Raw genomic sequence first — 24,284 nt, 5'->3', positions numbered from 1 at the left:
GGTCTGTACCCCAACATAATGATTTTAAATATTTTGAATATCATCCTTGCTCTACATGTACAAACCAAGGTAAAATCTTGTACAACTAATGAGTAAATTGGAAAGCCAAAATGGTAAAGGAAAAAACCCAGATCATCTCTGTAAAGAAGAAAGATTGGAGGTTGGAAGAAATATTTAAAATGATTTTGGATAAAACCTTCAACCAATTGATTATCTAATCAGTAAGTATTTTTGAGTTCTTACTATGTCTTTATCACTGTGCTAGGCATTTTAGAGGATATAAAGAAATTTAATACCTGGTTGAGGAGGTGACAATATGTCTTTGACAAGATAATTGCCAACCCAGGCAAGTACTATATGTTATAGACTTCAGAGGATGAAGAGAACACTGATTGAGTATAATTAAGAAGATTTGTTTGGGGGAGGTAGAACTTGAGCTGAGTCTCAAAGAACGAGAAAGATTCACAGAGGTGAAGATTAAAACTTAATTCCATTCTGCAGAATCAAAGCTAAGAATGCTGTGCCACTGTCTTTACATGTGGCTAATGTATTTCTTATCAGATTAAGAACATTAATGATTGCTTTCAGCTTGCATCCTTGTGGGACATCAGGTGTAGGTCCATGGACACAGGAGTCTCCAGACTGGTCATGGTAGCCTAATGTGTCAGTAACAACTCTTAGGGAAAGCAACAACTGCCCTCCAGTTTAGGTTGGCTTTGAATTCATAGGCTACTCATATAAGATTCCATTTTTGCTTAAATGAAGAGATGTAACTAGCAACCCACTTTTTTTTGAGAGAGAGCACATAAATGGGGATGGGGGAGTGGAGTGGGGGAAAGGAAGGGGCGCAGATAGAGGGAGAGAGAGAATCTTAAGCAGGCTCCATGCCTAGAACAGAGTCTGACATGGGGGTAAACCTCATGACCCTGAGATCACAACCTGTGCTAAAATCAAGAGATGGATACTTAACCAACTGAACCACCCAGGTGCCCCTCTAGCAACGCATATTCATAACAAATCTGTGGAGGTGCTGATTATATTCCCTCATTTTGCATTTAGCTATATTCTGCTTTTGGTATGCAGACTTGACTTCTTGACTGAGGTCTCCCAAATCAGAATGTGGTGCTCTCAGGGCGCCTGGGTGGCTTAGGTGGTCAAGCGTCTGCCTTCCACTCAGGTCATGATCCTGGGTCCAGGGATTGAGCCGTGCATCGGGCTCCCTGCTAAACGAAGAGCCTGCTTCTCCCTCTCTCTCTGCCGCTCCCCCTGCTTATGTTCTCTCTCCTTCTCTTTCTCTGTCAAATAAATAAATAAAATCTTTTTTTAAAAAGTCGCTTTTTTTTTTTCACGCTTTCTAGGCAAGTTTAAGGGAAACTCAAACCTGAAGCCCACTGTGTTAATAAGCAAAACAAAACCAAATCAAAACAAAACTTCAAAGAGCCACCATAGGCAATTATAGAGATGTAGAAGAATCTGTTTCCCAAAGATGAAGAAGCTGTGAGACTTCTTTGTAACACACAATATGTCAAGAAACAGCTGTTCAGAAGTGACAGTATAATGCTGATTCTTGGGATGGGTCTTGTTACATTTGCATTAGTAAATACTTTTTGGGTGAAAAGTATGGTTAAAATTGCACAGAGCAGGGCACCTGGGTGGCTCAGTGGTTGAGAGTTTGCCTTCTGCTCAGGGCATGATCCCGGGGTCCTGGGATCGAGTCCTGCATCAGGCTCTCCACAGGAAGCCTGTTTCTCCCTCTGTCTATATCTCTGTTTCTCTCTGTGTGTCCCTCATGAATAAATAAATAAAATAAAACAAAAATCACACAGAGCTTTATCCTTACGCTCTGGGGTTTTTCAACTTTAGCTGTTTCCCATTACACTTTTTTCCCCCATTGGCTCCTGACTGTGAAAACTGAAACTTCCCAAGAGTTTTTCAGGGGGTAGAAATGTTTCCCAAAATCAAATGAAAGGCCTATGATGAGCATATATTCTAAAAATCACAGCACTTAGAGAGGACTTTAAGGGGACGATAAGAGAAAGACAAAATGGAAAGAAGGCAAGATGTGTGACTTTTTCCTTCCCCTTGTATCTGTGTTAATTACCTACATTCAGAAACTTACCAAGAGGCAAACATATGACATACAGGTAGTCCTGAAACATTGAAAATACTGTTATTGGGGCTTTTATAACTAATTACTTTTGCTTCGAAAGCCCACTGTTACTTGGGATACTCTGAGAATTTTCTGGGCTAAGAGGAAAAAGCCAATCAAACTTGTATCATAGGACTTAAATGTTAGATTCAGAACACTGCATGGATTTGGGGAGAAGAAATGTACGGAAATGAGAAGTAAGTGTGGTATACATATACACAATGGAATGTTACTCAGCTATCATAAAGAATGAAATCTTGCCATTTACAATGACAGGGGTGGAACTAGTGGGTATTGTGCTAAAGCAAAATAAGTCAATCAGAGAAAGGCAAATACCATATGATCTCACTCATATGTGGAATTTAAGAAACAAAACAGATGGACATAGGGGAAGGAAGGGAAAAATAAAATAAGATGGAAACAGAGAGGGAGGCAAGCCATAAAAGAACTCTAGGAAACAAACTGAGGGTTGCTCGGAGGGGAGGTGGGGGGAGGGAGTAACTGGGTGATGGACATTAAGGAGGGCACTTGATGGAATTTGCACTGGGGGTTATATGCAACTGATAAATAACTAAATTCTACCCCTGAAACTAATAATACACTATATGTTAATTAAATTGAATTTAAATAAAATATTAACAAACAGAAAAGGAGCAGCATGCAGGAATACCTGCTGACTAAAAGGTCTCTGTATTTCCATTTTCACTTTTCTGTTCTATTATAAACTTGATCAGAGAGTTAGTCTCCCTCAGCTACCTTTGGATATTCCAGACTGGAAGTTTACATAAATGCAATATCGAGCAAAGAAATCTCAGAATGGTGTTAGACTAGAATATTAGGAGAATATTTTTTAAAGAATTGTGCTTCCAGTTTCCAGAGTCTTTGATATCACATATTGGCTAGTTCACCTCCCTGATGACACTCCACTATGGAAACAGTTGGTGCCTCAACCCTGCATTAATTAATTCTTAAAATTACTTACTTCTCACGTTGCTTTTGGCATATCACCTAGGAGGCCACTACATTAGTCAATTATAACTTGTATCTTTTTTCCAGGCATTTTAGAGATCAATTTCTGGGTAATCAATTTGATCTCACAGGCAATGGGGTTGGTCTCTGTTGCTTCTGGACTCTAAGATTAAACCTAGCATGAGGATGCTCCAATGCACAGCTCTCTTTTACCTTTCTATTTATTGCCAGCTGTTGCTAGAAGCATTGAATCTTGGTATTTGCAGAATACTAAATCGAATCTCTTCTACAATAGTCCTTTTTCACTAACCATCCTAGCGAAGGATTCTGCTAATTGTAAGAAAGTTCTTTGCCACGGAAAATGAAGTTCGGCTTTGCCATGCTGTCATGTTCTGGACCGCTTAGTTCTACCCTCTTGGTAACTACTAGTAGTATAGACTCTCTACCACATGGTAGCTCTTGGAAGACTCAAGACAGTTGCATTTAAGAAAATGAGATATTTCTTCCCTCATTTTCTCATTAGACTTAAAGTAATAGTCATAAGCTTTGTGCTTTAGTTTTCCTCATTCCAGTTTCTTTAGGCCACCAACTTTACCTATTTCTCCACACGTGCTCTCATTTTTACTTTGATGTCAGGGTATAGTTAGGAAAACCAAAAACACAGTAAGGCCTTCCTTCCCTTCCTTCCTTCCTTCCTTCCTTCCTTCCTTCCTTCCTTCCTTCCTTCCTTCTTTCCTTCCTTCCTTTTCTTTCTTTCTTTTTTTAAGATTTTATTTATTTATTTGAGAGAGAGACCACATGAGCCTAAGCAGAAGGAGAGGCAGAGGGAGAGAAAAAGGGAGAAGCAGGCTCCCCATTAAGCAGGGAGCAGATGTGGGGCTGGATTCTAGGACTCTGGGATCATGACCTAAGCTGAAGGCAGACATTTAACCCACTGAGCCATCCAGGGGCCCCAGGCTAAGGTATTTCACAGATAATTTAATACAGGGAACTGGTTAAACCGGAGTTGGAGGATTACAAAAAGCAAAAAGCAAACACACTGAGGTAATGACAGCAGGATGCAGCTATCATTCTAGGGCTGGTACCCTCAGGGGAATCCAGTGTTTGGGAGCTGGGATTGAAGAGAAGATGCTGTCTGGACTCCTGGTTTCTCAGGAGCCTGAAGAGGAACTTCAAGGAGTAGACCTCAGACTTCTGAAGAGAGACGCTAGGCTGCTGCTACACCTCATTGGCTCGAAAGAGCCCTGTGACGCTGGTGATCAGACAACTGGGAAGGCAGTGATGCCCACTGGTGCTGGCCTCCCTGCAGCTTGGAGGAGGGCCTCTGTTAAGCTGGGGCTCAGCGCTTGAGTTTGGGGAACTGCCTGCCTCGTGGCCTTATCCCCGAGGAGAAGGTAATAACCCTGGTTCTGAGAGTGCCAGAGGAAGTCTGAGACTGAACCCAACAGGAAGAGGAAATAACGGCTCCCCTTCTCCGGGGAAGGGGAGGAAGCCAACTGGCCAAGAAGAAATACATTTTGCAGACCTCCAGCCCCACTTTTTGCAGACAGAGCAAAGAATAAAGAAGGATGCATTTGGAAGTGAGAAACTGGCCCAGAAAAATTACTTTTAGAAACTCCTTTTTCTTAACTTTGCTTAGAAACTCAAATAAAGATGGATCAATTTCAATTACATTTTCAAAGTAGAAGTAAATTTCTAATATGAATGTTAGCCTATTTATTCATATGTAGCCATACAGGCAGAGTTGCTCCTGTCATCCCTATTTATTTTACTTGGGTTTTTTGTTGCTGTTGTTTAACTTTCTTATAAATCAAATCTTCTCTAGCTTGAAGATTATGAATTTCTTCTTTGGAGACTTCTTCATGTCTCAAATGTATTCCATCTAGTGTTTAATTTCATGGAATACAGAATATCAGAGTACAACTTAACTGCTAAAACTCAAAATTACCAAAATAGAAACTCTACAGACTAACTCACTTGGGAAGGTAAATTGAAGTAAAATTAACACCACTGACCTCATTCAAAACTTTCCTTGTCAGAGAGCTAAGGATGAAAAAAAAAAAAATATTGATGTCAAAATATAGCCTGCTCTGAAAAGTGACACATCTTCTCATGTAATAGCTTTGATTTTCTCTGTCCTGGGGGAAAGCACTAACTGTAAATTCATGCTCTGGGTGTACAAAGAAAGAGAACTTTGCCATTCTCCAAATTATTCTAAGACTTTCTGGAGTGAGGACCATGGAACCAGGTGAAAAATGAAAAAATGCTTTCATTTTTTTGGTATGAAATTAAGAGCATTGGTCTGGGAATGTGTACTATTTCTAGCCCTAGTTCTGCCATGAGAGACTGAGACCATTTATAAGCAGCTCTTTGGGCCTCAGTTTTCTCTATTTGAAAGAGGAATATGGGCAATGATCTTCAAGGTTTTTCAGTTCTAGTAGTCTGAGCAGAAGTCATTCATTCTAGAATGTTCTTAATTTTGTTTTCTCTTTTAGAAGTTGGGGTTTGGGGAAAGAGAAGGAAGGACTTCAATGCCTGATTATCAGTAGTATTACCATTTCAGTATTGGTCTTCTCTCTTCTTTCCAAGTTACAATGGACTCTGGAGTTGAAAGTCTTTGTGATGTTTTAGAGTCAGACTTTGGTTTTAATTCCAATTCTGTCTTATTAGTTGTGGTCTTCACTATTACCTGACGTTACTGAGCCAAAGTGTCCCCTCTCTGAAAGAGGGATAATAAAATCCGTCCCAAATCTTTTTGGGGAAAACATCAGATGATAAATGAAAGGTCACCAACGTCATCCTTCATACCAATACTATTAATAAATGGTTGATAGCAATGACCAACTGATTGTCTTGCCTGTGCTTCTCTGGTATACTGGCACAGTACTATCAAAGCTATTCTTTGCCTACTTATTTCCATGCTGACATGTGGCCAACTCATACAGACCGCAGGCCACAGCGTGCATAGGTGCTGCTACATTTACATCAGCCTCGACTTCTGTTCACATCTCTGTGTGCGGGCATGTGTGCACAGGTGCGTGCCCACAGTGGAGAACTGGCAAGGTGGTCTTCCCACTCTGTTGTCTTTCATCTTCTAATATGAAAGAATTTGATGACAAAACTGGTCTTTTTCTCATGTCGAACAGAAGATAAGTCCAAATGCTTCTTAAATCAGACTAGCTCTCCACATGTAAGGATAGAGGAAAAATATTATTGACATTGTCATTTTGGAGATTGGTGGGGCTATGGGATAAGTTATGGGAGTTTAAGAGTAAAAGGTTCACTCTACCTCTTGTCAATGACATCTGCAAACAACACAAAATTCTAGGATGATTTACTGATGAAGCTTCATTAGGAGGCAGCTTCTTTTTCTTTTCTTTTCTTTTTTTTTTTTAAGATTTTATTTATTTATTCATGAGAGACACAGAGAAAGAGAGAGAGAGGCAGAGAAACACAGACAGAGGGAGAAGCAGGCTCCATGCAGGGAGCCCGACGGGGGACTCGATCCCTGGACCTCGGGATCACGCCCTGGGCTGAAGGAAGATGCTCAACCACTCAGCCACCCAGGCTTCTTCTCCCCCCCCCTTTCAATTAACATCTAGAAATAGCATTACATAAATATTTAGGAAACCACGACCAAGAAAGTTGAAGTGTCCTATTCCCGGACTCTAGCGAGTTTAGGGGACACTCAGAACGGAGAGTACTTCTGGGGTTGTTTTTCAGGTCCCAAGGGCTTAACCTTTTCGAGAGCTGTGGGCTCTGTCCCAGCCACTTCTGCCCCGGGCCCCAGGCTCCCAGCCTCCTGTGTCTGGGCGCAGCAGGTGGCCCCCAACATGCGCCTTCGGGGCGCACCCCCTTCCCCTGCGGGTGCCGGGCTCCAGAAGAGTGGTGCAGCCGGGCTCCTGGTTTCCTTCAGGCGCAAGGTCTCTTGTCCCCACCCCCCATTTATTCTGAACCCTTCAGCAGCTCAGCACAGCAAGCTTGACAGGACCTGTCTTCCTCGACTGTTAATTTCACAGCCGGATGAGTAGAAAGGTAATTTATATGGGTCAGTCAGATTTAAAATGCTGCTGTGTCTCCTGACGAGGTGGAATGAGAGGATTTAAAAGAATTATTAGTGTGGTCCAGAGCGGCAGTCTGTGGTTTCTTCGACACAGTCCTATACCTTTTCCATTTGGTAAATGCCCCACGTGGCCTCCACATGTTGACTGTGGATTACAACCAAGATGAGAAGCGAGCCACTGGGGGAAGATTTTTGTTTTCATTTATTTTTAATTAATTGCAAACTTCCTCTTTCATTTGGCTTGCCACGCTCTGCAGATCCTGGTGACACAGGAGCTCTGCCAGCATTAGGAGCCACTGTGCCGAACTGTGAGCGGCTTAAAAGTACCAGCCAGCTGCTTTGCACTCAATCCTCAGGGAAGGTTTGAAATAAATTTGCATGCTTGGAATTCACCTTCAAAAATGATCCACTTGATGTTGTTGAAATCCATGCTTCTCTTTCCTTCATCCGCTCCTTAAATTATAATATTAATGATTATAAATTATTATTATTTAAACATAGTTATTAAATTTTAGGGGATAAAGGGAGTGTCTAGGAGGCACTTTAAGGCAAAAATCAGAAAGAGTTTTTCCTGCCCTTCAGATTTTTACTGAAATCCCTGGAACTAGCAGGTTTGTATAAGGAAGGGGTGATGCTTAACAACAGAAGAGCTAAAAAAAAAGCAACCCAAGGGGGGAGAAAAACCCAGGGGCTTGAGAATCAGTTACATCTCTTTTGAGGTCAGACAGATGTGAGTTGAATAACTGTGTGAACTTGGGTGAAATGATTTAACAATCCCAATCCTCAGCTCTTTCACCTGTAAAACAGTTGTTTCAAAAAGTAAATATAACGATCAAGATGAAGCATCTTGCACCCACATTGCATGTTCTATAGATGGTAGCACTTATTAATACAATCTAACAGAAAAACGGAAGCATGAGTTCTTTAAATATTGAATTCATGGTCTTAAAATGTAAATTGAAAACTTCCTGTTTCAATAAGCTGGTCAACTAGGGTAACAGACATACTCCCTTGAGTTAAACAGTTAGAAAACGGGAAGAGATAAAATAATGACAACAAAATTATTGGATATCTGAACCCCCAAAACAGAAGTGGAATTCTCCCCCCATGAGTTACAACTGAAGAAAGAACTAGAAATTTGAATGGCAACTGAAGGAGGCTAATCCTGCCTCAGGGAGGGGCCTACGAGGCCCTGGGAATCCCCATGTTTGGGTTCTAACACCTAGCTGGAGTCAGGAGAGAGGGCCTTGGGTCCAGACAAGGAAGGGAAGGTAACACTGAGAATGCTGCCTAAAGTCCAGTGCCTTGGAAAAATGAAAAGGTGGCCTTAAAAAAACTCACCCAGGCAGCATGGAGAGATAACAAGAAAATGCAGAAGCTGAGTGAAAATGAAGACATCTCCCCTGGAAATCACAAGCCCTTGCCTTTGCTTCACTGGAGCTTAGATATGACTTTACAAAATTCTGTTTGGGAAACTCCAAGCCTAGAAATTTGTATATAATTTGTCCCCCAAATGAGTAAAATGCAGTGAATAATGAAGAAAATGGGGGAAAGGAAAAAAAAATAAGGAAACAGTATTGCTGATAAAGCCAAAGAGCGGCAAAGAACCAAATTAGGAAGATTTTGATCAACAGTAATAAAGAAATAAAGAGTGTTTATAAACAGATAAATCATATTTGGAATAAAAAGGACAATTGCAGATCGAATGTGTGTATGTATGTGTACGTATGTATTCAGAAACTGTATGGAGATAAATTTGAAAGCTTTAGTCAAAAAATAAAACTTTTTAGAAAAATTACCAAATTTACCAAATGACTACAAAAAAGATGAATAATTTTATAACTGTTAAAGAAATTGAATCAAAAAAAAAGAAATTGAATCAGTAGTTACAAATAAATCCAAATGAAGTCATTCAGAGGGTTTTAAAGCCAAGTTCTCCACATTTAAGAAAGATAAGTAATTATTTTTTCATAAAACTCTTCCAGAGTAGAAAGAAGAAAATACTTTACGCATTCATTTCTTGAGTGCAGGAAAATCTGAAACTCCAACTTGTCAGAACTGTAGTACCACAAAGGAATACTGTTGGTTAATATCATTTATGACAATGATGCAAAATCATAAATAAAATACTCATAAAACAAATCCAACAGTGTATTAAAATTTATAGCATGACCAAGTGGGTTTCTTTTTAGAAATACCAAGAGGGTTTAAATTAAACAAATCTACTAATTTTATTCATTCTATAAAGAAATTGAAGATGAAAACATAATTATCCCAATAGATTAAAAAAGTGATTTGATAAAATTCAACACCCATTCAGGGTAGCAACAAAAGAAGAGCAACCCACATGTTTATGCTAAAATTAGAACAGGAGAAGAATTCCTTAATCTGCTTCAGAATATCAACCAAAATCTTAACAGCAAAATCATATTCAATGGGGAAACATTAGAGGCTCCATTTAAATCCCTTGTAAATGATGCTTGCAATCACAACTTCATTTTAATTTTGAACTGCAGATTTTAGCTAGTGCAGCAAGAGAAATTAATTAATTAAAACTTTTAAAATGTGAACAAATCAGAAAGAAAAATAAGACATGGCTGATGATATGATGGTCTCATAGAAAAATGTAGGAAAATCTATAAACTATTAGTACCAATAATAGTTCAGCTAGATCTCCAGATGCAAGACCAATGTACAAAATCAGTAGTGTATCTTAATATCCTCCATAAAATGTAGCAAATGTACCTAAAGGTAAATATAACAAAAGAAGTGTGATACTTTATGAAGATAGTCACAAAATTCTATGAAGGACCTAAAGAGTTAAATACATGGGGAGAAGGCATGTCCAAAGATTGGAAGACTTTTTTTTTTTAAAGATTTATTTATTTATCCATGATAGACAGAGAGAGAGAGAGAGAGAGACAGAGAGAGAGAGAGAGAGGCAGAGACACAGGCAGAGGGAGAAGCAGGCTCCATGCACCGGGAGCCCGACGCGGGAATCGATCCCCGGACTCCAGGATCCCGCCCTGGGCCAAAGGCAGGCGCCAAACCGCTGAGCCACCCAGGGATCCCCTGGAAGACTTAGTATTAAAAGGATGGCAATTTTCTAATTAATTTACAAGGTAAATTTAATTTCACAGGACTGTATAAGATGACCTAAATGTCATACAAAAGTAAAAAGCACTAAGGATGAACTAAAATAATTTTTTGGAAAGAGATGAAGAATAAGGCTCAGGAAGAAAAGAAGGAGAATAAAAAGCGGAGACAGATTCCACGAGGAGTAAACTTTGATATAATCATATTAAGTAAGGCAGTGTTATTGACATGGGGAGAGACAGAAAGGTCAACAGAAGAGAACAGAGAACCCAAAGACAGACCCATCTCTATGTAGGAACTTTGTGTAAAGTGGAGTGGCCTTACAAATGCATGAGGGAAAGTTGGTCTGGTCGGCAACTGGTGCTATGACATCAGGCTAATCCATAGAGAAGAGAATGGCAGACTCTTACTTATTACCATACACAAAAACAAACTGCAGATGGATTGAATACTAAGTGTAAAACTTGAAAATTTAAAAATTTCAAGAAAGAGGGATGCCTTGGTGGCTCAGCGGTTGAGCATCTGCCTCTGACTCAGGGTGTGATCCCCGGGTCCGGGATAGAGTCCCACATCAGGCTCCTGCGGGGAGCTTGCTTCTCCCTCTGCCTGTGTCTCTGCCTCTTTCTCTGTATCTCATGAATAAATAAATAAAATCTTTAAAAAAAAATCCAAGAAAGAATACGGATAATATTATATGACTTCAAGTGAGAGGTATTACCTAAAAAAAAAAAAAACAAAAAAAAGCAAAATGAAAGAAAATGCTGATCAATTTGACTTCATTAAATTAAAAACTGTGCATGCACAAAATATACCATAACAAGAGCATAAAACAAAGTAAAACAGAACAATTGACTCTGAGAAAAGATATTTTCCATCTATATAAGTGCCAGAGGAATAGTATTCAGAATACAGAAAGTCTTCTATAAATCAGTAAGGAAAAGAAAAACAACATTTTAGAAAATCGATAAAGGATATTAAAAAGCAGTTCACAGAAGGGGAGACTGAAGTATTTCATACATATATGAACATACACCCAACTTTGTTGTTATACAGGGAATGCAAATCAAAATAATAAGAGAAACCATTTCATCCTCAACAGATAAGAAAGACAAGTGTGATATCAGGAAATGTTGATGAGGATGTGGGGAAATAGGACTCAGGGAATGTTACCAGTAGAACAAATTGGCACAACCATTAATGAAATATTGAAAGCAATATTCAATATTTCAAACATTGCTTTCAATATTTCATTAATTAGGATGCATGGAAACACATATCTTAAAATTCTATCTCTAGTTATACATCTTAGAAAAACTTTCACACGTGCACAAGGGGCCATATGTCAAGATTTTCATTGTAGCACTGTTCACAACACAGTCAAAACAATGTAAGTGTCTCTTAGCAAGGGACTGGGCAGGTAAGTTGGGTTTACTTATACAGCAAGTCAAATGAATTAACTAGATCTACATATATCGATATGAAAAAACCCTCATGAATAGTATATGTAACGAGAAAAACAAGTTGCAAAAAATATAGGCACTAGTAGTATCTTTTGAATAAAATTTAAAAATATATCAAACAATAATATACATTATTTATGCATCCATGCATATGTGGTAAAAGAGAAGGCAAAAATATTTACATACTTGATCAGGGTGCTTGTTGCTCAGAAAGAAGGAAAGGAAGGCACACTGTTGCTGGATTTTTATCTGAGTCTGTACATATTACTTCTTTCAAAAGGTTAAACAATAAAGAGATGTATTAAGCAGATGTGATAGAACAATGTGTTATAAACACGGTGGGGAGGAATGTGAAGTTATGCTTTTTCTGTATTTTTTTTTTATCTTTGAAACATTTCATAACCGGAACCAACATTTTCAAAAGATAAATAGCCAAAATATCTTCCATATTTCAGATAAAGCTAGGTGCCTCGTTCTTCCTGCGGAGGGCCTGATGTGCCCCCAGGGCCTCCCCCCACCATCAGTCTTTGAGAATCACTGACATGGACAGGATGGAATTGCTACCTGCCGGTATCGTGTTACAAGTTACTACTGGTAATTCTTGCTATCAAAGCAATTGCATTTTCATTTCCCCAATTTGGAAGTATATTCTAATATTTTTTTGCTTCTTAAATCTGAACATGCCTTTTGGAAACACTTATATATGCTCTTTCCAACCCCATCTCACCTCATCCCACTGGAAATCACAGATAGAAAGAATTAGCAGTGCACGTATATTTTTCTGGAAAGCTCATTAACAGAGTCTAAGAGATAAGGGGACAAGTGTCAGAACTGGAGCCAGGAGTCCTGGCTTCTCTCTCTGTTCAGTAACTGCGGGATGGTTTTCTTAACTTTTCTGTGCTTTAGTTTCTTTATCTTTGCAGTAGAAGTGTTGACTTACCTCTAAATCCTTTCCAGCTCTAAGGTTTTGTAATTTTATGAAATATGAGAGTGAAGTCAGTTATAAAACTAAGTGGTAGGTGGAATATATGAACTGAGGAAGAGCCAAAGGGCTCCTCAGTGTCACAGTATCTCTTCCTCTGTCTTTGCCAGAGTGTCACTGTTTCAGATTAAGGTATTAAAGGCTGAAATTTAGCAGCAAATGTTTTCTGAGAAAGATATGCCACTGTTGTTCATGAAAGCCTTAGTAGAAATACATTTTAAAATAAGCATGTCAAATGGCTGGCTTCCTGAAAGATTCTGGGACACAGGGCATGTAGTTTTGTTGAAAAAATGATCCGGGATTGGGCTAGACTGTTGAAAGGACTGCCTTAGGAGAGGATCCTTGTTCCTTCAGAAGGATGCATGGGGCACCATACGCTTGGGAATAATGGACCCTAAAGAGGGGAAGGAATGGACAGAGGAGGGCACCTAGGTGGCTCAGTGGTTGAGCGTCTGTCTTTGGCTCAGGTTGTGATTCTGGAGTCCTGGGATCAAGTCCCGCATCAGGTTCCCCATAGGGACACTGCTTCTCCTTCTGCCTATGTCTCTGCCTCTCTCTGTGTGTCTCTCATGAATAAATAAATAAGATCTTAAAAAAAAAAAAAAAAGAATGGACAGACGAAGGTGGAGTAGAATTAAAGACTGAGCATTGTCACAAGTTCACAAGGGCAGTTCCCAGAATCACCTTTTAAGTTCCAGTTGATGAAAGAAGTGCTTCTTGGAGGCAGGTGGAGTTTACAAGACCACCCCCAAAAATACTGGCTTTACTGGAGTTGCAGGAGGCCCTAGCATTGGCAGGGCAGCTGGAAGAGGGGTGCCAGCTGACTGTCCAACTCCCCAAGTTCCTGCTGGATTAGCAGGCCTTGTCCAAGGGGTGGGAGGGCCACCCCAATAGGTAATGACCCCACACAGAAGAGGCAGTAGCTGCTGCGGTTGCTGCTACTGCCAGCATTGCTGGAGCCTCAACTCAATACCCACCGGGAGGAGGGACCCCACCCAGTCCTGTGGGCTGGGCAATACCAGTCCAGGCATTATGACTCCTCCACCTGGTAGGAGACCACCCATGAACCTCCCAGTTGTGTCCCCTTACTCAAAGGATGCCAATAGGCATGCCCCTCCAAGAATGAGACCCCCTCCGCCAGGAATTAGAGGTCCACCTCTCCAGGAATGCATACCCCAAGGGATGTAGGATACTGTTGATCCTTCTTAAGTCACTTTTCCTCCTACAATGTGTCTTGTGAAACTGTGTAGAGTGTACGTTTTTGTTTCCTCTTTGCTACACTAATATTAGCCAGTAAACATACAGCTGTTTAGAAAACCCAAGGTGTTTGTTTGTTTGTTTGTTTGTTTGTTTGTTTTATGTAACGAAGCAGGATGTTTTAAAATCTTTGGATCAGTGATGGGGTAGATTCTTATTTTAGGATGAAGTTGAAATGGAGTCATTATTCATCAAACTGCCAAAGGAAATGCCACAGTGGGTGTGCCTCTTCACCAGTTCAGCGATCCTGGAACCACACCTAACCACTTAATGCTCATTAGAGTTATGTTTAAGGCAGGTTAGATTTAATAAAAAGGTGGAGAAAAAGGAAATTCAAAAACTTTAACGATGAACAATCTATTCTTTTATCATATGGGAACTTCTGAATTGGTGTGGAAGTTTTCAAGGATGCTATGGGAGTGATTTAAATGTAATTTCCTGGAGTCTTAATTGCTAATTATTTTAACTAAGAGTTCTAAATTAAACTTTCTCTATTTTGAAGGCTTTAAGGAGTTTAAAGCAATTGCTGTCATTGAGAATGTGTTTAGTATCTGTTCTCAGGAGTGGAATCTAATCAGCCACGTAAGCATGGTGACCTCAGAAATACAGCCAGAAGCAGCAGCTTTAATTGTATTGAGAAATCAACATCCACTAGGGTGAGATATCACCTTTGACTGGTGGAAAGTTTTGGAACTTCATGTTCAGTGGATTCAAAAATCGCCTTAAAATTTATTTTTTTGACAGGCTGATCTGGTCTATAGATCAACTCTTAATAAAAAAAATGAGGTTAGTGATTTGGAGTTGACACAGCCACACAAGTCAATTCTTTTTTTTTTTTTTTTTTTGGCCTGATCATATCCTAAATGCCATTCTTATAGTTAGTTATGCCTCTTCTTTGCCAATCCTATATATGTATATGTATATATACATATATACATATATATATAAACTACTATTATGCTAAGCGAAATAAGTCAGTCAGAAAAAGGCAAATACCATATGATCTCACTCATATGTGGAATTTAAGAAACTAAACAGATGAACATAGGGGAAGGGAAGGAAAAATAAAATAAGATAAAAATAGGGAAGGAGGCAGACCGTAAGAGACTCTTAACTATAGGGAACAAACTGAGGGTTGCTGGAGGGTGGTGGTTGGGGGATGTGATAATTGGGTGATGGGCATTAAGGAGGACACTTGATGTAATGAGCACTGGGTGTTATATGCAACTGATGGATTACTAAATTCTACCCCTGAAACCAATCATATACTATATGTTAACTAAATTGAATTTGAATAAAAATTTAAATAAATAAATAAATAAATAAATAAAGTACTTATAATAGTCACTGCTGACTAAGTATACACGTAAAAGCATAAGCATTTCAATACTTAAGACTGTATAGCTCAATTAAATGCTCTCAGAAGGTAGATAGCTAACCCGCCCTGCCATTTTTTTTAAAGTGTACTGCTACAATTTTATATTCCCATATTCAGGACTTTTTAGTCTATAAAAAAGAATTTTATAATAAAAAATTTGAGTTATTATAACAAGAGGTTGAATGGAATTTTAATTTTTGCTCCGAGTAGCCAATCCCACATCTGTGCAGGAATGGTACCAGGTGCCCAAAATTCTGAATGCAAGGAAACAACCATTGCTGAGACCAAACAACTTTCTGCAGAAAATAAACCTTATAAATACAACTCCCTGGTACCCCCAATCTGTAGGAAAGGACTTCTGTGGGGGAGAGAAAGAGTTCCCTTTTGGGAAACTCACTGTTCCTGAAGACGGCTGCACTGCACTTAAATTTTGTTTCCCAGCTGGTCTTCTGCTTAGCCAGTAGACTTGCTACCTGCCTCTGTACTATTGCAAAGAAGGATAAGGCCATATGGGAAAGAAATGATAGAACTCCTAGGTAAAGGAAGGCCTGGGGCTAACGCACAGACACCCTAGTTTTCCCTAATTCAACATTTCCTGATTCTAAGAGTTGTCTGGAAAAAGATGAGATGGGAGCTGTAGGCTTGCCAGAACTGCTGTGCTGTAAGGGGTGAAAGGACTGGATCATGGCCAGTCTATTGGGCATCTGCCAGAAATCAGAGTCCCCCTCTGAGTTTTATGGAGAAATCGACCGGGGACTCACTGATCTTTAGTTGTGAGACACATTGGAACTACCGTGCATTCTCACGGAACCCATAGGCTACAAGCCAAAACAGCAGTCTTGGCCAAACTGGTATGAAATGCAACCTCCTCAGGCAGGTAACAGGGCATTTTCCCTCTCCCAGACATGATATCCTCCTCCTTTTCCATAGCCACTCTCCTAGTTTAATCTCTCTCTCTGTCTCGCTCACAATGCCAACAGATTTCTGATTGGTTTCTGTACATCTAGACCAGTTGTTCCATGTGTCATTCTCCAAACAGTGACTAGAATGATCTTAAGGAAGGCAAATCTAATCAAGTCACCTCCCAGATTAAAATTCTTTGATGGTTCTTGATGTCACCTTAATTGAGCTCCTGGTCTCCCCAGCATCATCTCTTAGCTATGGTGAACTTCTTTCCCTGGTTCCATATCACCAAAGTACTCTTTCACTTCTAGGCTCTCATAGTACCTTCTACTCTGCCGGAGACAGTCCTTCCTCAGACATTGTATCCTGCTTCAGACCTGCTAAATCTCATTTGACCTTCACTTGTGAGATGAAATGTTACTTCTCCACAATACACCTGTCATGAATTCTTGCATCATTTGTTGCTCTCTCCAAGGTACAGTTGAAAACCTGCCTGTCTTATTCATCAGCCTATCCTGTCCCAGAGTATATAGTTAATAGATATTTGCTGAAAAAATAAGAGTTAATTAGGGACCATTTAATCCTTGGGCACTAAAAAGAAAAAGTTAGTTACCTTAATCAGATCAAGCCTGGGGGGGAGGGGGGAAAGATCAAGCCTGGGCCTTCTGCCCACGCCATATTAACATCTGACTCTGATCAGATGCTAACATTATATCAAGGTATTAACAAGAGAATAGTGAATATAATCCATCATTTTTTTTTTAGACAATGAGCAAAAGCACAAAACATAATTCTTATAACAGTTTAGCAACTCCTTTCCTCAGGCTGTCCAGGTCTTTCCTAACCAATCACTTCATGCAAATATGTTCCCTTAAGCTCCCCAGGAATATTCATATTTATTTTATTTTTAAAAGATTTTATTTATTTATTCATGAGAGACACACACACACACAGAGAGAGAGAGAGAGAGAGAGGCAGAGACATAGGCAGAGGAAGAAGCAGGCCCCATGCAGGGAGTCCGACATGGGACTCGATCCCAGGTCTCCAGGATCAGGCCCTGGGCTGAAGGCGGCACTAAACTGCTGAGCCACCTGGAATATTCATGTTTAAAAAAGAAAAGTCAAGTTGGGTCTTTTGGTTGCCCCGTTAGTTGGCTAGGGATGTTGTGATCAATTACCACAAACTGGGTGACTTAACAACAGAAACTTATTGTCTCCGTTCTGGAAGCTGGAGGTCTGAGATCAAGATCAGCATCTTGGATTTCTTTGGCCTGCAGAAGCATCACACTGACCTTTGCCTTCATCCTCACATGGCATTCTTTCTGCATGTGTGTTTGTGTCCAAATTTCTCTATTTATAAAGATACCCAGTCATATTGGATTACGGGCATATCCTATTCCAGTCTGACCTCTTCTTTATTATTTTTAATAAAGATTTTATTTATTTACTTGAGAGAGTAAAAGAGAGAGCAGGAGTGGGAGGGGAGGGACAGAGAAAAAGGGAGAAGCAGGCTCCCCACTGAGCAGGGAGCCCATTGTGGGGCTGGGATCATGACCTGAGCCAAAGGCAGATGCTTAACTGACTGAACTACCCAGGCACCCCTGACCTCTTCTTAACTAATGATATCTACAATGATCCTATTTTCCAAATAAGAGCATACTGAGGTCCTGGGGATTATGATTTCAACATACGAGTTTTGGAGGGACATACTTCAACCTGTAACTGTTTCAAATAATGGAAACTTTTACTTAAGTGAAAAACAGAATTTACTGAAAAGGGAGCAGTTTTGAAAGGTCTCAGTGATTGGAATTGCTTGTCTCTATCCCAGTCACTGCAGCTGTGAAGAGTGGACTCTATTTTTTTCTATCTTCGGACAACTTGACTCAGGATTCAAAATCCCAGGAAAGTTCAACTGGCCAATCTTGGGTCATTGACCCACTTCTTGGCTGCATGGTATGGTGGTACAGTGATGAGAGAGTTTTGGCAGGAATCATCTCTTTGGTTTTCATAGCAGGAGAGCAGGTACTTGGGCTGCTGTTCTGCTCACAAAGAAGGCGTGAAGTTAATTCCTCTGAAGAAATCTGAGATCTGGGAATGCCAGAGGGAAAATAGATGCTAGGTAGCCAAAAAGAAAGAGAAAAAAAAAAATGCCTCCAATTTCTTTTCTTTTCTTTTCTTTTTTTTTTTTTTTTTTTTCCAAAAAGAGAAACTCAAGAGGAATGCTTCTTTCTTTCTGGTGTGAATGTTAGACTTGATAATAATCAAGTATGGGGATATTTCTAAGCAAATATGAGTTGGAGCTTTGGAAAGCATTATGATCATACTACATGGTGACTTTTTTTCTGATGATGTCCCTTTAGAACAGATTCTTTTCTATTAGAATAAGTCATCTTTAGTGGGGCTCAGGATATTTCCATCTTTTATGATAAAGATTTCCTGGAAGGGGACAAACATTAGGCTTTTGTAATTCATTTGATTTTTGCCTTTTCTTTTTTCTTTCTTTTTCTTTCTTTCTTTCTTTCTTTCTTTCTTTCTTTCTTTCTTTCTTTCTTTCTTTCTTTCTTTCTTCTTTCTTTCTTTCTTTCTTTCTTTCTTTCTTTCTTCTTTCTTTTCAAGATTTTATTTATTTATTCATGGGAGACACACACACACACACATAGAGAGAGAGAGAGAGAGAGAGAGAGAGAGAGAGAGAGGCAGAGACACAGGCAGAGGGAGAAGCAGGCTCCATGCAGGGAGCCTGATGTGGGACTTGATCCTGGGAGTCCAGGATCACACCCTGGGCTGAAGGCAGACACTAAACCACTTAGCCATCCAGGGATCCCAACTTTTGCCTTTTCATACCAATCATTGGACCTAGACAGTCTCTTGTGTGCTTATATATAGGAAGCAGAACCAATCCTAGGTAAAATGCAATCTGGTTGCCTTTCAGCCCCAGTGACTCAAGGTCTTTACTGTGACTGCTAATTTACCCACACCCTGCTCCCTGAAAGTAAAGGCTCTAGCTCATCTTCTTAAAATAGCAGTGAGATTAAGGGTACAGACTTCAGATTCCCTTGGTTCCATAGGATGGTCCAAGCTGAGTAACATATTTCTTCTCTCTGAACCTCAAAACGCTCTAGTGTGAAATGGCAATGATATCTCCCAGGGGATAATACTCTCACAGGGTTTATGTGAGATTACAGGCAGACATATTTGCCAAGTGTAACTCAATCAACCTGAGAATGTGCATTTCTGTGGTGTCAAGTCAGCGTGTGTTAACATTTATCATTAGATTTTGTTGGCTAGCTACTTGCATCTTAAAAACCACAGTACTTCACACCTTGCTTTCTTCCCTCCAAAAATCCATCCAAGTGTTTCTAGAATTCCCAGGGCAACCTCTCATATGTCCACAACAGCTGCCAGTTTCTTCTTCAAGGATATCTTTTTTTTTTTAAAGATTTTATTTATTTATTCATAGAGACACAGCTAGAGAGAGAGAGGCAGAGACACAGTTAGAGGGAGAAGCAGGCTCCATGCAGGGAGCCTGACGTGGGACTCGATCCCAGGTCTCCAGGATCACACCCTGGGCTGCAGGCGGCGCTTAACCGCTGCGCCACCGGGGCTGCCCTCTTCAAGGATATCTTGATGACATTTGTCTCTCACCTTCTTAAGAAAGACATCTCTCCCTCTGCTGCTTTTGCTGTAAAGACACTGCTTTCACCCTCTACAAATACACTGTCAGTCTGAGCCTTAGAGTCTTTGGACATCTTGAATCTGGCGAAAAGTATTAAATATTCTCCATGGGATTCTGGATTTGGAAAGTGAAATCAAATATGTGGTTACAGCCTCTTGTATTGCCATGCTGACCATGTAATGAACACTGGGGGTTGTTTGATATATCATTGGAGGAGTACCATCAACACCTATAGCTCCCCAAAATGTGACTTGGCAAGATTGGAAGGTTTATTGGATTAGCTCAAGGATCAGTAAATTCGAAAATTTACTTAGGAGATTAAATAATCTTTTATTGTGACTGCTCTTACCTTTCCACTCAAATCTTCTCTAATAAAATTTTGCAGCCAGTGAAAGTAGCAAGGAAGATTATAGTTTTGAGAGTTCTGGAAATGTGTTCACATTAGACATTCACTACACACATCAAAACTCAAGACTTGGTAAATAACAGTGAATGATTTCATGAGGCTCTTGACTTTGCCCAAACAGAAAATCTGTGCCCTCTTTCCTTGTTTGTGCTTTCCCTAACAAAGGCCTGATGAGCCCAGACATGGCCTTTCTTCTCTTTGCCCTCATACTACCATGGCCCTCTCTGCTTATTTAGGCTACCTTCCCTATGTACATACCTCTGTTCTGTACATCTCACTCCTCATCTTGTCTACCCAGTTAGTCACTTTATCTGATAATCTTTGTTAGGAGGACATTAGATGCTCCAGGATAATACTGGAAGCTCTACCCATTCTTTTTAATTTTTATTTTGAAAATCTAACCCCTCACTTCCCAATCATCCCTCATTCACCTACCACTTTCACAATTTTGTCATATCTAAGTAACGCTTGCACCATGTTTCTTTGAACCAACTGTCATTTTAAACTTGTGTCTATTTTAGCTTTTGTCCTCAGCAATAATACCTATGAAAAAATGGCTTTAACCCATAAGTTATATAATTTCTAATACATTAGAAACATTAAATGTATTAACATACATTAACATACATTAAATAACTTAATACATTAAGTTATTTAATTTCTAATTAAAATAATAGCTGTTAAAAAAGATCCATTGTATACCACCTATAATCACATAGCACTAATAGCACCCTCCTTATTCTATATCAGTGCTATCCAACAGAACTTTGTGATGATGGAAATGTTCCATATTGTTACTGTTCAGTATGGTAGCCACTAGCTTCATGTGGGTATCGAACACTTGAAATGTGGCTAGTGCAAATGATGAACTGAATTTTAAAGTTCATTTAACCAATTTATATTTAAATAGCCACATGTGGCTAGTGGCTGCTATATTGGAAAACATGGGTGCATGTTGGGAGGTGGTTGTATTAAATTATCACTCAATTTTCTTTCATAAGTAAAGAATATCCACATATAATAGAAGGGAAGGGCACTGGAACTAAAACTTTTGGGTAAGAGGAACTTTGTCAATATGGCTAGCAAATGTCATAGCACTTGATAAAAAAAAATATCAAGAGGTGGTAGCTTTCATCAACTCTCAAGTCACCTCATCAAGATGGTGGCCTTGATGATAGAAACATAAGATTTAAGGGGCCTTGAGTAATTAAAGTTGGAGTTTTTTTTAGTCCCCTTATCACAACAATTTATCCAGGGCTCCCTGGGTGCAAAGCAGTTTATAAGAAAGTGATGCAGACCTCAGGAGCATAATCCCTGGTATGTGGTCAGGGCCTTCCGGTCAGGGACACACTTTAATGAAAGTTGTAGTTTGTACAGCTTAGAAAACTTTCAAGCACAGTTTTTCCCCCAACTTAGTTTCAACTTGAACAAACACAAGAGCACTTGTAGAGAGAAATTCTCCTCCAAAGTGCACTCTTCTGGTGATTACCAGCAGGTCCACTGGCAGCAGCTGGATTGAGTGTCTGAATCAGACTGGCTGATTACCTTAATCACCTTAATCATAGAATCTACTCTCCCTGGAATGGTCTCAACATGGTGAGTGGCAGAAGAGCCTCTTTAAGCTCAAAACTCCTCGTTAGAACATATTCTGATGCTTTTAATGAAGAGCTTACAATTTATATTAGGGACAAGATAATTTCAAGGCTTTGTCAATCTTTTGCTAGGTCTTTTGTTAGTGATGAAGAGTTTTCCAAGAATGTCTTGCTTAGAATAGTGGGTACAACCTTCAGAGGTGTTGCTGAGGTCACAAGGTGAGTGTCTCTTCCCTGACTGCTCATTAACAGTTTAAAGCAGTACATGGGACCTTTTCTTCTCTAGTCCTACCTTTTGAAGCCCCATTAATCCACATATATTTGGGAATGGGGGTTGGAGCTTGATACCCACTCCCAGAATTAGAACATTCCTTGTCATGAATCCTTCTAAGTAGGTCACTCAAGAGACATCACACTCCAGCGGGTCAGGCTACCTGAATATTCAAAACTGTGCTGGGTTTACTATTTTTTTTTTAAAACATGGTACATAGGGATATAAGGAGTAGTAAGTATAAAACAATATAATACATTCATGCCTGTAACAATATCACTGGAATTTTCATATCTTTTCATGGTTGTATGGTTTTGAGTTTGTGAGAGAAAGCCATCAGGGGCTACTTTCTCTCCTTCTTTTGGTAAAAGTCACCACAAAAATATAGTGACAGGGCTATGCAGCATTGTTCAAACAACTAGACGTCGAGTAGGAATGACAAACATTTGATGATTGCTTATAATAAATGAACTCTTTGCTGAAATAATAAGCAATGTCAACTGATCCTTAATTACTAGTATCCAGACAAAATTTTAAAGAATATTACAAAATAAATTATAAAATGAACAATATTTGAGTTATAGCTAGGACTAATTTACTATACTTACCAGAAAGGTTAATGGCCCATAATGATTAAGGACATTGATCTTGGAGTCGGGAAGGCCTGATCTGGAATTCTGGTGTTTGACTTCCTTCTTCTGCAACCTTAGGTTTCTCAAACTGTGTCTTTCCAGTTTCCTTGTCCATAAATGGGGATAATAATGTATAACTCATCACGTTTTCTGTGAGGATTAAATAAATATATGTAATGTGATAAGGACAGTCTCTAGCACAAGGTGAAAACCAAGTAAATGACTTAACTAATTAGCAGTGTATTATGCTTTTAAAATCAGTCCTCGGGGCACCTGGGTGACTCAGTTGAGTGTCTGTCTTCAGCTCAGGTCATGATCCTGGGGTCCTGGGACCAACCCCTAAGCCCCATGTCAGGCTCTCTGCTAGAGGGAAGTCTGTTCGGCCCTCTGCCTCTGTATCTCTCTCCCCTCCCCCCTGTCCCCAGGGCTTCTAGGCTTGCTCTTTTAATTAAATAAATAAAATCTTTAAATCAGTCATTGGGAATCTCTATTATCCAAAATTGGTTCTAATTTTTAAATTTTAGTCCCCTAAGTTTTCAGAACTAAACACATATATTTAGAACAAAATACTTACAGTGACTTACACAGCACTTCCTATTTGGAAGCCAACTGCTCTGTACCCTTCACATACTTCACTCATTTAATCATTGCAACAATCCAACGATGTAGATACTCTGATCACCCCCATTTTACAGATGAGAAAACTGAAGCACAGAGAGGATAAATAACTTAAGATTACCCAGATAATTTCAACAGAGCCAGAATAGGAACCAATGATGTAGATACTCTGATCATCCCCATTTTACAGATGAGAAAACTGAAGCACAGAGAGGATAGATAACTTAAGATTACCCAGATAATTTCAACAAAGCCAGAATAGGAACCAGACAGTTGGCTCCAGAATTCGTGCTTTTACCCACTCATCTAAATATCCTGTCTTTTAGGGCCAGAAACAGAGATTGATTTATGATTATAATTATATTATAATATATAAATTATATAATATGTAAACATATACAAAATTATATTATAATTTAAACAAAACATATTGTTAAAAAATTTTAAAGCCTATATAAATCAACAATGAAATCCTCAGTACTCCTTCAACAGGGATTACCACAGCACAATTTGCTCCTCCTAGCCCCTTTGAATGAATATTCTTATTTAGTGGATGCTCTGCATTTGAGATTTAAAATTCAACTTTTTCTAAAACTTTTCTAGAACAAATTGAAGTTTGCTTCTTATGAAGAAACTCTTTTTCTTTCCAATCTCTTAGCTTTTATAGAGTAAGAAAGTTCTTGTTTGTTTGTAAAAATCATCCTGAAAAGAAAACAAGCATCCAGTGCCAGGAACATGGAGAGTGGACAGTATGAGAAATTATGGTCATTCATTGGAAAAATAAAATTTTATTTATTTTTTATTGTTTTTTTTTTAGGGGTGGGAGGGGCAGA

The 24,284-nt window shown here is 39.3% G+C and overlaps 1 long non-coding RNA gene across 3 annotated transcripts in view; it reads right to left on the bottom strand.

The window, feature by feature from the left end:
* The window catches only part of LOC111098759, a 28,025-nt gene extending 4,507 nt beyond the window's left edge, over positions 1–23,518 (bottom strand). Inside the window, exons 1-3 of one of the 3 annotated variants that reach the window (XR_005369386.1) lie at positions 23,408–23,518; positions 22,810–22,983; positions 7,481–7,634 (exon numbers count right to left, since the gene is read on the bottom strand). This is a non-coding gene — a long non-coding RNA (uncharacterized LOC111098759). Of the gene's footprint in view, positions 1–7,480; positions 7,635–19,871; positions 20,047–22,809; positions 22,984–23,407 lie in introns of those variants that run through there. The other 2 variants (XR_005369385.1, XR_005369384.1) reach the window with 2 other exon arrangements.
* Positions 23,519–24,284: the final 766 nt, after the last annotated feature.

This window comes from Canis lupus, chromosome 14 (genome assembly GCF_011100685.1).
Source record: "Canis lupus familiaris isolate Mischka breed German Shepherd chromosome 14, alternate assembly UU_Cfam_GSD_1.0, whole genome shotgun sequence".
NCBI lineage: Eukaryota > Metazoa > Chordata > Mammalia > Carnivora > Canidae > Canis > Canis lupus.
The sequence above is the reverse complement of the archived record's forward strand: the minus strand, read 5'-3'. Positions and strand labels throughout refer to the sequence as shown.